The sequence below is a fragment of the Pseudophryne corroboree genome, chromosome 2 (assembly GCF_028390025.1).
Source record: "Pseudophryne corroboree isolate aPseCor3 chromosome 2, aPseCor3.hap2, whole genome shotgun sequence".
NCBI classification, from domain to species: Eukaryota; Metazoa; Chordata; class Amphibia; order Anura; family Myobatrachidae; genus Pseudophryne; species Pseudophryne corroboree.
The window spans coordinates 380,659,129-380,673,675 of record NC_086445.1 but is presented as its reverse complement, the minus strand read 5'-3'; the positions used below and the strand labels follow the sequence as shown (position 1 = coordinate 380,673,675).

The following is a 14,547-nucleotide window of genomic DNA, read 5'->3' as shown; positions in this document are numbered from 1 at the left end:
AAACAGCACACCAGTCCAAGGTTTTAGCGCAATTTAGCCATGGTTAGTTTTATTGTGCAGTAGAAAAAACAAACATACAGTACAAATAGATCCTAGTGTGTCTGGGCACTAACTAAACATAATAGATTCCCTCTCTCAGAGTGGTAGGACCTAATTCCCCTACCACAGACACATGCATAAGCACAGTACTTACAGTCAGTAAATCACACTGTCTCATAACATGCCTGCTAGCTGTTTCCCCAGGTAAAGAGACCCTCAGTAAAGCCCTGACCCAGCTAATATCAGCCTTTTACATGTACAGGCACTAATTAGCCTGCTCAGACTGAAGGCCTAAAGACCTAAAATGGGCTTCGTGGATGAGCCCTCCCTTCTCTCTCACATACATACCCCAGGAACCATTATATGGCTTTTACCAAAAGTCCAAAAGCTCTCAACAAAGCAACCACATACATCCTCCTGAGATTTTAAAATACATAGGCCAGAAACCTGGGACAAACATATATCCATTTATCACTTTACTAGTGCTTCTATCACAATATGTATAAATAAATATATAGATGTACAGTATTTATATGATACAGGATGGCAGACACACACCACATATTCGTCTAAATTTTGAGATGTCTTTTCTTGTTTTGCCACATAGAATCTGTGAACACAAATGATTTGTTCACACTTTAGGTTTAATGCTGCATTACTGCCTATAAGTGAACTGCTCCTTTCCCACTTCGGGGTCCCACGTGCAGCTGTGTTTCCTAGCGCTCCATTGTTAGACTCACTGCACCAGTTAAAAACTTGGGCTGCCTATTACAGCAGATGCTGTGTGTAAGAAAGCCCTTGATAACGCCGTTTGCAACTTCGGCCCTTCCATCAAGGAAGCCATTTCTCCTCTAATTTTATAGTGGTAATTTAGCATTAAGTTTGTAGTCCCTCAATGCAAACATTCATATGTCATGATGGCAACACTTACTAAACGGGTTGGGTTTGCAATGCCAGCGGTCGGGATTCTGGCAGACATAATACTGACCGTGGCATCCCCACAGTGTGAATTCCAACAGGGGAGAGGTAAGTAAACTTTCCTTCCTCCAATGGGCCCATGACCCCTAAACTTCCCTCCCTGCAGCCTAACCCTAACCCTCCTCAGTGGTGCCTAAACCTAACCCCCTCCCCCCTCATCTTAAACATAACCCCCCCAGCGGCTTAACTCTCCTGCGTGCCAGCAGTGGGACGTTTGGAATTTTTTGTGTCGGTATGCCGACACCGGGGTTGTGAGCACATTCGGGATCCTGTACTAGTATTCTCCGTTATGTCGGGATTCCGGCATCAGTATTTTGACAGCCAGGATCCCGACCATCCGGATCTTGACCGGATCCATTACTAAACTAGTTTCTAATCAGTCCTGACTAATTCTATTATAGTAGTGCTTTTCCAGAAACTTGTAAAAACAATTGGTTCTGACATATTCTCTTTTGTGGAAATCAATTACTGATATAATATTCTCAATACAACACATGTATTCATTCATTGTTGCTTTTCTACAATCAGTTATTTGACCCTGAAATATAGAATAAATGATTTGAATTTAAGCAGAATTTGCCATGAGTGGCTTAATACAGATGCATACTGATCATGGAAGTGTTTAATATCGCCATTCGTAATCTCTGGTGATTACCATAATCGCCATCTTTTCAAAATCTTCATTCATAGTTGTTGTAATGTGTGGCTGGAAATGTATTATGTGTTGTGTCAGAGGTGGATTACTCATCACATACAGCAATTTGTTTGTAAGTAAAAAAGTGTGTGGGAAGGATGTTAAAGAAATGTCAGTACAGAGAATTCTGGGAACTCATTTCAAGGCTACAAATAATACAGGCTTTCAAAGAACCACACAAAAAGCAGACATCAACTTCATAACCTAAACAATTATACAACTGCAAATAAAAAAAGTGTAATACTTTTATTCATGTTAAACTTATACACGGACTTAGAAAATGAGTAAGTATAAAATTATAAAATTGCCATTCCTGTTCTTTTATTTAAATGTTTTATTTATTTTATTAAACATTTTTTAGCGACAGTACAAGAAAAAAACCATCAAATACAATACTGACCAATGATGAAGCAATGATGCAATAGAAAAGCTACATAAAAGCCACATAATATAAACCAGAAATAGGAAATGTAAAATACATTGAATCTTGAAAGCTGACTCATTAATATCGCAATCGGACATAACTGTCAGTCTGATCATAAAGAAGCATTATGCAGGAAGGTATTATAGGGAGAGAAGGGGAGGGGGCAAGAGTCATTGTATGATCATATTAGTGGGAGGGATCATATAATATTCAGTGGAGGGTTTGCCTCAAAGTGCAAGGTCCATTGTAGATAAAAGTTTAGTATCTATAACTAATGTTTTCATAGCTATGTAGTTCTATCTTCTTCTTCATCAAAGGGTCAGACAAATCTTGTCACCTTGTTTTTCTATGCTGACATCCAACAGTCAACAGAATAGTGTTGCTACAGGTGAAATAATATGTTTTTGCAGGAGTGGGGGAATGTTTGCAATTGGGGCAAAAGAGGGGGTGGGGGGGGGGGTTACTTCAGCAAGCAAGAGTGTGTTACTACATAAGGTAAATGGGAGATGTTGTGCTATAAGTAGGCTAACCATACTATTTCTTTAAACTGGGACACTCATGAATTACACAGGTTCTCTACTGTATGGAAAGCCAAGTTATAAGGGAAATGTGTGTGTCTTTAAGGGGGACATTTACTAAGCAGTGATAAGAGCGGAGAAGTGAGCCAGTGGAGAAGTTGCCCATCAACTAATCAGCAGCTCTGTAACATTTTATAGTATGCAAATTATAGATGTTACTTCAGTGCTGATTGGTTGCCATGGTTAACTTCTCCACTGGCTCACTTCTCCGCTCCTATCACTGCTTAGTAGATGTCCCCCTAAGAGTCTTACGGGGAGATGTACTTTACTTTGGAGAGTGACAAAAAGTGGAGAGAGATAAACTACCAATCAATCAATTGCCTAACTGCCATGTTACAGGTTGTATTTGAAAAAATGCCAGTTAGGACCTGTCTGGTAGTATATCTCTCTCCACTTTATCACTCTCCAAAGGCTTAGTACATCTACCCCTTAAGGTGTTACTGTAGAAGTGGGGGGGATGTGTCACTACAGTAGACAGTACTATGTGTTAATACAGAGATGGGGAGAATATGTTACTACAGAGATGGGGAGAATGTGTTACTACAGTAGACAGTACTATGTGTTAATACAGAGATGGGGAGAATATGTTACTACAGAGATGGGGAGAATGTGTTACTACAGAGGACAGTACTATGTGCTACTACAGAGATGGGCAGAATGTGTTACTACAGACAGAGATGGGAAGAATGTGTTACTACAGAGGACAGCACTCTGTGTAACTGCAGAGATTGGGAGAATATGTTACTACAGAGATGGGGAGAATATGTTACTACAGAGGACAGCACTATGTGTAACTACAGAGATGGGCAGAATGTGTTACTACAGAGATGGGCAGAATGTGTTACTACAGAGATGGGGAGAATGTGTTGCTACAGAGGACAGCACTCTGTGTAACTACAGAGATGGGGAGAATATGTTACTACAGAGATGGGGAGAATGTGTTACTACAGAGGGTAGCACTATGTGTAACTACAGAGATGGGGAAAACGTGTTACTACAGAGATGGGGAGAATGTGTTACTACAGAGGACAGCACTATGTGTAACTACAGATATGGGGAGAATATGTTTCTACAGAGATGGGAAGAATGTGTTACTACAGTAGACAGTACTATGTGTTAATACAGAGATGGGGAGAATATGTTACTACAGAGATGGGGAGAATATGTTACTACAGAGGACAGTACTATGTGCTACTACAGAGATGGGCAGAATGTGTTACTACAGACAGAGATGGGGAGAATGTGTTACTACAGAGGACAGCACTCTGTGTAACTGCAGAGATTGGGAGAATATGTTACTACAGAGATGGGGAGAATGTGTTACTACAGAGGACAGCACTATGTGTAACTACAGAGATGGGCAGAATGTGTTACTACAGAGATGGGGAGAATGTGTTGCTACAGAGGACAGCACTATGTGTAACTACAGAGATGGGGAAAACGTGTTACTACAGAGATGGGGAGAATGTGTTACTACAGAGGGTAGCACTATGTGTAACTACAGATATGGGGAGAATATGTTTCTACAGAGATGGGAAGAATGTGTTACTACAGAGGGTAGCACTATGTGTAACTACAGAGATGGGGAGAATATGTTACTACAGAGGTGGGGAGAATGTGTTACTACAGAGGACAGTACTACAGTATGTGTAACTACAGAGATGGGAAGAATATGTTACTACAGAAGTGGGGAGAATGTGTTACTACAGAGGACAGCACTATGTGTAACTACAGAGATGGGGAGAATATGTTACTACAGGGGGGGGGGGAGAATGTGTTACTACAGAGGACAGTACTACAGTATGTGTAACTACAGAGATGGGAAGAATATGTTACTACAGAGGTGGGGAGAATGTGTTACTACAGTAGACAGTACTATGTGTAACTGCAGAGATGGGGAGAATATGTTACTACAGAGATGGGGAGAATGTGTTGCTACAGAGGACAGCACTATGTGTAACTACAGAGATGGGGAAAACGTGTTACTACAGAGATGGGGAGAATGTGTTACTACAGAGGGTAGCACTATGTGTAACTACAGATATGGGGAGAATATGTTTCTACAGAGATGGGAAGAATGTGTTACTACAGAGGGTAGCACTATGTGTAACTACAGAGATGGGGAGAATATGTTACTACAGAGGTGGGGAGAATGTGTTACTACAGAGGACAGTACTACAGTATGTGTAACTACAGAGATGGGAAGAATATGTTACTACAGAAGTGGGGAGAATGTGTTACTACAGAGGACAGCACTATGTGTAACTACAGAGATGGGGAGAATATGTTACTACAGAGGGGGGGGGGGGAATGTGTTACTACAGAGGACAGTACTACAGTATGTGTAACTACAGAGATGGGAAGAATATGTTACTACAGAGGTGGGGAGAATGTGTTACTACAGTAGACAGTACTATGTGTAACTGCAGAGATGGGGAGAATATGTTACTACAGAGATGGGGAGAATGTGTTACTACAAAAAACATCACTATGTGTAACTACAGAGATGGGGAGAATATGTTACTACAGAGGTGGGGAGAATGTGTTACTACAGAGGACAGTACTACAGTATGTGTAACTACAGAGATGGGAAGAATATGTTACTACAGAAGTGGGGAGAATGTGTTACTACAGAGGACAGCACTATGTGTAACTACAGAGATGGGGAGAATATGTTACTACAGAGGGGGGGGGAGAATGTGTTACTACAGAGGACAGTACTACAGTATGTGTAACTACAGAGATGGGAAGAATATGTTACTACAGAGGTGGGGAGAATGTGTTACTACAGAGGACAGCACTATGTGTAACTACAGGGATGGGGAGAATATGTTACTACAGAGGGGGGGGAGAATGTGTTACTACAGAGGACAGTACTATGTGTAACTACAGAGATGGGGAGAATATGTTTCTACAGAGATGGGAAGAATGTGTTACTACAGTAGACCGTACTCTGTGTAACTGCAGAGATGGGGAGAATATGTTACTACAGAGATGGGGAGAATGTGTTACTACAAAAAACATCACTATGTGTAACTACAGAGATGGGGAGAACATGTTACTACAGAGGGGGGGAGAATGTGTTACTACAGAGGACAGTACTATGTGTAACTACAGAGATGGGGAGAATATGTTACTACAGAGATGGGGAGAATGTGTTACTACAGAGGACAGTACTATGTGTAACTACAGAGATGGGGAGAATATGTTACTACAGAGATGGGGAGAATGTGTTACTACAGAGGACAGCACTATGTGTAACTGCAGAGGTGGGGAGAATGTGTTACTACAGAGGACAGTACTACAGTATGTGTAACTACAGAGATGGGAAGAATATGTTACTACAGAGGTGGGGAGAATGTGTTACTACAGAGGACAGCACTATGTGTAACTACAGGGATGGGGAGAATATGTTACTACAGAGGGGGGGGGGGGAGAATGTGTTACTACAGAGGACAGTACTATGTGTAACTACAGAGATGGGGAGAATATGTTTCTACAGAGATGGGAAGAATGTGTTACTACAGTAGACAGTACTATGTGTAACTGCAGAGATGGGGAGAATATGTTACTACAGAGATGGGGAGAATGTGTTATTACAGAGGACAGTACTATGTGTAACTACAGAGATGGGGAGAATATGTTACTACAGAGATGGGGAGAATGTGTTACTACAGAGGACAGCACTATGTGTAACTGCAGAGGTGGGGAGAATGTGTTACTACAGAGGACAGTACTACAGTATGTGTAACTACAGAGATGGGAAGAATATGTTACTACTGTCAAAGTCAGAAAAATATCTCTATGCACACTACCATATTCGCACCTCACACAGGTCCGTGCTGCGCATGCGTACGCTCTCCCGTACGTGCGCATACTCACAGTCGCGGGCACCCGCAGGCGCACGGTATGCGTATTTACGGTAGAGTTTATGTGATCGTAGCGTGCGACTCAATCATTACATATTTTCACTATATAATGTATTTTGTAGATCATGGTCCCTTTGATAGATTCTGAAAGTTTGGTTAATATAGAATGTTCGTGAACAGAAAAATCCCTCTTTGTTTGATATGAAGGGTCAGACAGGAGTAATACAGTGGTGTTTAGTACCCATCGGAAGAGTATTTAATTAGCAATATTCCGGTGTTGGTTTGAAGCGGATTAATCGCTCGTGCGAATAGTTATGGACATAAGAAGTTTATGAACATTTACTGTATTTGCACTTATTTAGTCATGCGGCGGGAAACCCAGTATCCCACCCACCTGAACAGTTGGAAGCAGTCACAGCCCACCTGTATGAATCAACCTATGACCTTTTGTTATAATGCGAAGCCGAATTCCTGTGTCCAATGAACAATGAGATTGTAGGGACCATTGAATTGCATTGTGTGTGGGGCATAAATAGACAGGCCGATCACATCCAGCTCTCACTCTTCAACGGTTATCATTGCTGAAAATCGGGAGCTGGATGTCCAGAGGCGCATGCGATCGTTTCCTTTGTGCGTAAGTTTTTCTCCGCAACTATATTGATCTTCTTGTTATTGAGAGCCAATCTCTCTCTCTCTCTCTCTCTCTTCTCCTCTTTCTCTCTTATTTTCTCTTAAATAGTAATTGTATTATATTTCCTGTGTAGTTATCTGGTTAGGTAGTCTATGTTATATTGTAGTGTATGATTTGTATTTGTATTAATTCTTTTACAAGTATATCATTTATAATATATATATTAGGCGTTGGACCCTGAGCACGGTATCTGTGTATTTCTTATAGTGTTAAGTATTCTCAGAGCGTCGGTGACGCTAGAACAGCTTTAAAGGTAATAAGGTTACACTGTGTTGCATTTACACTCTATCTATACACTAAGGTTTTACAGCATATTACATTGTTTATGGTTTAGATACAAAGGTTTAACATTGTGAGCATCAGCGCCGCTGGTGATCTCCTCGTGGTCCCGAGCGTCCGCTACGCTTTAGCGAATCATTAAGTTAGTCAGCAGCCAATAGCGTGCCTGCCTGTGATCTCTTGGCCGTGAGCGAACGTGACGCTTGAGCGTCTCGACTACGGCTAAGCGATTGTTACGCAACGTGCGTACCCTTACGGTACTTCATACGTAGATAGCGTACAGTGTTCTTAGACCTCATAAAGGGTATTATATACGATAAATATTCAGCTTTATCAATTGCGGGCTCGTCCTGTCCTTCACACATCTGCACTAGGTAATTTCAGCAGACATTATCCAGCAGCAAAGGGCGGGAGATCATATTCCTCGTAGTGCTGTTTGGATAAGCGTCTGCTTCTCTTAGTAAAGGGTGCTGAAGGAATCCGGGAACCGGAGGTAAGAACAAAACGATAGTGTCCTTTTAAAACTGTTTATTTCTGTCTTGCGTACACACGCACGCACACATATATATCTGCATTTCTTTTTTTCATTTGTGTATTTTCGTATATCACTCTCCTGTTTGCCAGTTTTATAGTTGATAAACGTGCTAAGAGAGATTTGCTGCTATTTTATAGTTTAAGAGTAAAAAGGTAATATAGTTAAAGTATAGACAAACACAGCTGTGCCTGAGAGACAAGGCGAAGTCAGTGTGGTGCGCGGTAGATGATAAAGGATCATCTACATTGATAAACGTATAAATTGTGTTACGGTGGATCTTTGCTTTGCGTACACGTGTCTCTAACAAAGGACTGAGACTTGCGTACGCAACCCAAGGGCCGACGCACGCAGCGTATGTTACGCAACGGAGCGTACGGGTACGCCCACGTAACTCAAATCACAAGTGTTAATTTTTTTTCAACGCGGTAAATAACGCAAGGCGATAAATCGCGCAAATCTATTTTAACATTCGAAATTTAAATTAATAGATCCTTCTCCTAATTTGTAACACATCTGGTCTAAAGAGAAATTTCTGCGCAGAAATAGAAACAAAAGTGTATATGTGGTGAGTGAGTGTTTGTTTTTACAATTTTTGAGGTTGAACCACAAGAAAAGTCGAGTTCTCGTGAGGTACATACGTGTAAGTGACGTACATGGTGGCTAGGGAGGCATCCCTGGTTAAAACATACAATTTGAGCATTAGAGTGTAGCAGACCAGGAGGTCATACTGTAACAGACCAGGAGGTCATAGCAGACCAGCAGGTTCAGGTACAGCAGACAAGGAAGTCCGCTATACAGTCCACAGGCACAACACCTAAAAGGGTTGGTGCAACACCCATATAGGCCATACAAGCTCTGGCTGAAGGAATTCGCAGCCGTAATTTTCGATTCCACTGGTCGCTCCGTACATAAGATTAGTTGCTTATGTGCTGAACGATTGTACCGCACGTAATTGTGTGCATTAGTAAACCTGACCGGTACTATTTGTGTACGAAGGTCATAAACGCTATTTGTACATTCTAACGTGATTTGTGTAATTTTTATTTTATTTTAAGGGAAGTTCGCTGGTCACTCAGGAACTATCCAACAACCGATACTTGCTGGGGAACGCGCCCCAGTAAATAAAGGTTCACAGGGGCCCTAGGTTGGGTACAACAGCTCTGGATACAGTGATTGTGTTACTGGCCAACGTGGGCGAGAAGTGAGTGGAGTACTCGGTAAACTTCACCGCCAGCCTGCCCCGGGCATCTTGGTTTTTGTAAGGGTTCGCTGAAGAAAAGCAACACCTGCAAGATATGGGGGCCAGTTGTTCAGGTAGGGGGGCGATCAACCTCGGTTCGGGTTGATTTAGTAAACCGACCAATCGGGTCGGCCAGGTATGTAATGTGTGAAAAATACGGTTCACACATAGAGGTTTTATGTGATGAATGGGAAAGAATGACTGTACTGGACGGGGAGAAATTCCCAAGAATAGGTAGCTTTAGCCCAGAAGTGTTACTAAATCTAAGGAGAAGGATAGGTCTTATTGAACCAGCAAAGAGACGGATCAAACATTATGATTGTTTAAAGTTATGGCAACAAGAAAGTGAAATGCAAAAAGAGCTAACTGACATACCTGACTCTCATCTTGGGAGGAGAAATGTGGCAATGGAGAGGATTATGGTTGCGGAGAAAGGCACAATGTTGAACAATAAAAACGCACTTAGCAACTGTACTATAGATGATAAGAATAAGTGTAATAAACATAACAATGATAATTGTAATGCTGTTAAATGTACAACTATTAACCCGTGCAAGTTGCACCCCATGTCAAACTTCCCTCAGGAATACGAGCAAGAAAGTGAACTCAACACGATGTCGGCACCACTTCCAGCAGCCATCACACAAGACATCCAGGTGGACGCGACCAAATCGGTAAAGGCAATAATCAAACCCCCTAACGGAGGGTCAGGTGAGGTCGTGTCCACAGGTACGTACAATGTTTTATATCACGCACAAACAAATGTACCCCATATTGTAAGACCAAAACAAGGTGATGTAATTGAGTTTAGTCCTGTCAGGGTGATCACAGTCCCCAATGGGAAGACTGACGATCAGGGAACCATTCCCGTCCAGGACAGTGCAATGCGCTGTCCCTGGTCCCGGACCGAATTGAGATCAATTATGTCCGAATTTCCCGATCCACGGAAAAATCTAGTCGCATGTCAAAGGTTCATTAAAGAACTAGGAGACTCAACAGAACCCACCAACAAAGATTGGCGGACAGTGCTGAGGGCATGTTTGCCCTCCGGTGTTGACTCTGCGACATTTATTACTGATTGTCAATTAGACACAGAAGTACCTCAAACGGAGGAACACAATCAGGAATGTATTAAGCAGATAAACCAACAGTTGGAAGTATATTTCCCTGCCGTTGTCAAGTGGAATGAAATCTTCTCCATAAGACAAAACGAAAGGGAAAGTATCTCCAGTTATTTCAATCGAGCACTGCAAGTAATGGCTAGGAACACTGGGATCACAGACATCAAAACATGCGCACAGCATAGAGAAATAGCGGTTAAGGTATTAATGAATGGTTTAAAGGAGGTATTGAGTACAAGGGTACAGACCACCAACCCAAACTGGAGAAATATCTCGGTGGCCGCATTAAGAGAGGCCGCTATTGATATTGATCGAAATATCACCAGATACAGAGAGTCACAAAGTGATAAATTAATGGCCGCAAGCATACAGGCCCTAACCACAAGACCACTCCAGCATAAGCCCCAAACCCCTGCGAGAAATTTAAATGTGGAAGTCTGTTACAATTGTCATAAAAAAGGACACTTTGCGAGAGATTGTAGATCAAGAGGAATACAAAAGTCATATCAATCCCCTAGACAACAACATAACCATGATATCCAAGGAAGCAGGGAAGCACAGAGAAAGCGGTTGATGGTGATGAGCATCCGAGCGTTTGAGGAGGCAACAAATCTACCAAAACCTCAGGTCACTGACACTTGGAAGAAGCCCCGGGTTTGTTTTCTTTGTAAAAGAGAAGGGCATTATGCCAGCAACTGTAATAACCCACATAAAGTCAGACCCCCTAGACCAAGAAATGAGCAAAATTAAAACACACACAATTATAAACAGGGACCATATAGGAAGAATTTTGAACCACACCCATAATGTGCAATCAGGAAAGGTGATCATTAGGACTGATGGTAAGCCTGAGGTTATAGTTAATAAAATTGGGAGGTCATTCCCTGAAGACACAGGAATGACCGGGTGAAACGTTGTAAATGTATCTGTGAAATGTTTCTTTTTCTCTCTCCCCATCTCTGACGAATATTGGTAGGATTCAAACATTGCATATATACTTGGTCTTTGCAGAAGTCTACCAAACCCCAGCATGACCTATCCGCATCAATGTATTCTGGCCAGATACAGACAGTGGAATATGGAAGTGCTGGGGGGAGGGACTGCGCAAGGAAACCATTAGACATGTAGATATGACAGCCTGATGATCTGACAATGTTTTGAAATGTTTTAAAATGTTTGAAAACTGTTTGTTTGAAAAATGTTTTTTTTCCTGTTGTTGTTTATTGATGTGTTATGTTATATATATACATATATGAATTGTTCTCTCTCTTTTGTTTTTTTTGCTGTTGTTGTTTTCTCTCTCTTCTCACTCATGCTTTCATGTTTTAAAGATGGTATGTCACACCTCAGTTAGACAAATGGTAATGCAAGATTTTTGCTCCTTACAGAAAGATCGCTGGTTTGGAAGAGATATTGCATCACCGGAATGTTCGTTTGGAAGACTGAGAGACAGCACCTTTTTGAGATGACAGCAGAACAAGAAGAACAACAAGACTAGAGAACTTAATTATCGTAACAAGTTTCTCTCCCCCTCTAACTGTTTTCCTGTACCCCCATTACAAATTTCTTCTTTTCTCCTCCTGTAAGATGGACTTGCCCCAAGAGACTGTGATCCGGATTTTCCTGTTGACCATGATGTTGACCAGAGCAGTCTGTTCCGGCGAGAGTACCATGGTGGTCGAGAGAGGTCCTGGAATGGGTTCTGATGATAAAGATGGAGGTGTAAATTTCCAATAACAACCCAATCACCAAGCAAAGGCGAGTACCGGAAACGATCCAGCAGCCATGTTATCTGTAAACATTTTCTTTTAAGGATTGTTAGCTGAAGAAAACTGTATCTGTCGGCTCTGTAACAATGTCATTGAGGATGGGTGCATAAAGAAATGCCAATCCAGTTTTAATATCCATATGGACCGGCATCCATTGAGTGACTATCACTCCTTAGTGGGTAGTGTATTAAATCAAACAGATTGTTGGGTATGCTCTCAAGTACCTCAAGGTCATAGCAAATCAGGGCTAGTACCATTTCCTTTAACGGTAGGGGAGGTACTTGAGCTAAAGGGTGGGAGACCGGTGGACAGGAGGTTTAATATCTCCAGCCCTCCTAGTTTGAAGCTCCACCAATACCATGTGGATAGGTCCCTATTATGTTTTAACATCTCCAATCCCCGAAAGCCGGGAAATTGGGAAGTGTCATGGAGTAACCAAACCATGACCTTTTCATATAGATAGAATGCCTACAGATACAGAGCTCATACGCCACATAGCCAGTAGAGAAAAATCTTTCCGATATAGGTATACCCTAGGAAGTAGGATTACGAGAGTTGGAGAGGTATCACCAGGATACTGGGCACATATCATACAAACAGATACGTGTACTAGACAGATGGGAGAATTAGGGTTAGGAGAGTTCACATGGAAAATGTGTAACATGGTAATGACATATTCAGTCCCATATGTTCTCCCCGATGATGCATATTTCACTTGCGGGAGAAAGGCGTATGAGCGGCTTGCCCCAAACTCAGAAGGATTGTGTTATATTGGAAAAGTACTGCCTGAAGTAATAACTGTATCACATGACAAAATGAAAGATATACACCGTGGTGCCCAAGCTCCTTATACTCACACCCATTACGAGCACGTAGTTAAAAGGCAACTGACAGAGAGGACAGAGCATTTGGCCTCTGACATGATCCATGAATCCACTGGGATTCAGGTTCTACTTGCGCTAGATTTCACTTGCACCGCTCGAGGAGTGATGAACTATAGATACATCTCTGCGCTTGCAAATTTGTTAGATAATATCACTGAAATGTATGATGACACGTTTAGGTATACTGGAAGGGAACTTCAAGCTTACAAAACAAAACTGGTACAGCATAGAATGGTTCTTAATTACCTCACAGCAGTGACAGGCGGATATTGTGTCACACTGGCAGCACAATACGGCGTGAAATGTTGCACATATATTACGAATAGCACCGAGGATCCGGTCGAGGTCATAGACCAAAAGATGGACGATATTCTCCAACTGAAGTGGGAATTTCGCAGGAGACACAATCTCACTCTTGCTGCTGTAGGTAATGAGCTGACTGGTTGGGTGTCATGGTTGAACCCGCGAAATTGGTTCTCTGGTTTAGGAGACTGGGCTCAAGGAGTCATAATGGATGTTGGGAAGTTTCTCCTATGTATCTTAGGTGTTATCATAACGAGTGGCTTGATATTTAGATGCGGTCAGGCTTTAATGAAGTGCAAACATCGTACTAGGGTAATGAGTTTAAGGAGTGAGGAAACTGTAATTCAAATGGACTTGATTTATGACCCAAATGTAGAAACAATAATGTGATGAAAATGCGATTTCTACGGTCCGTTTCTTTCACCTGTTTTTCCGTTTCCTCCAAGGTAAAAAGACCCACTTGGACGAGGAGTTTGATGAGCCGATATACAGACAACAGAGGGATTAAAGAAGAAGTTTTGACAACCTGATACACAGATTTTTGATGAAGTATGCCATGGATCCCCAGTTTCCCTAGAAATTTTAAAATTACGCTAGCCCAACACTTTTGTAAATCTATGGACATTGACAGCTTTTGCTCGCACCTTATGGGCAAAAGCACAAAGAAGACTGCATTCAACAGACACCAAACAAGACCTCAATCGACGAATGTACATTTACCTGACATAGAATACCACCGCATTTACCGTAATTATGTCTTTTCTTCATTTCTACAACCCTCAGGTAATGACACACATAGTCGATAGGGAATACAGGCACAGATATCAGCAATCACATATCTCCCCCATTCATGTATCATCAACTAAAATGTGCTCCCTTATTTTGTTACAACCAAAGTCGAAAAGAGCTCGGTAAAGTTTGACAGCCCATCCACAGACCCGTACCACGGGATAAGAAGGAATTCAAATGTATACTTCGCAATACCTCGAAGCTTGATGTACCACACGTACGGCACGATGATACATGACCCCCCAAACATGGACTCATACACACATGCTTCTGCTATCTCACTAGGTCATACCCTTTTCCTACCTTCTCCTCTCCTCCCCTACCCAACCATGTAAATGTATTAACCCCTGACAT

The 14,547-nt window shown here is 41.8% G+C and overlaps 1 protein-coding gene across 3 annotated transcripts in view; it reads left to right on the top strand.

Moving 5' to 3' along the window:
- The window catches only part of NALCN (sodium leak channel, non-selective), a 1,296,054-nt gene that overhangs the window by 988,451 nt on the left and 293,056 nt on the right, over window positions 1–14,547 (top strand). The window lies entirely within an intron of this gene.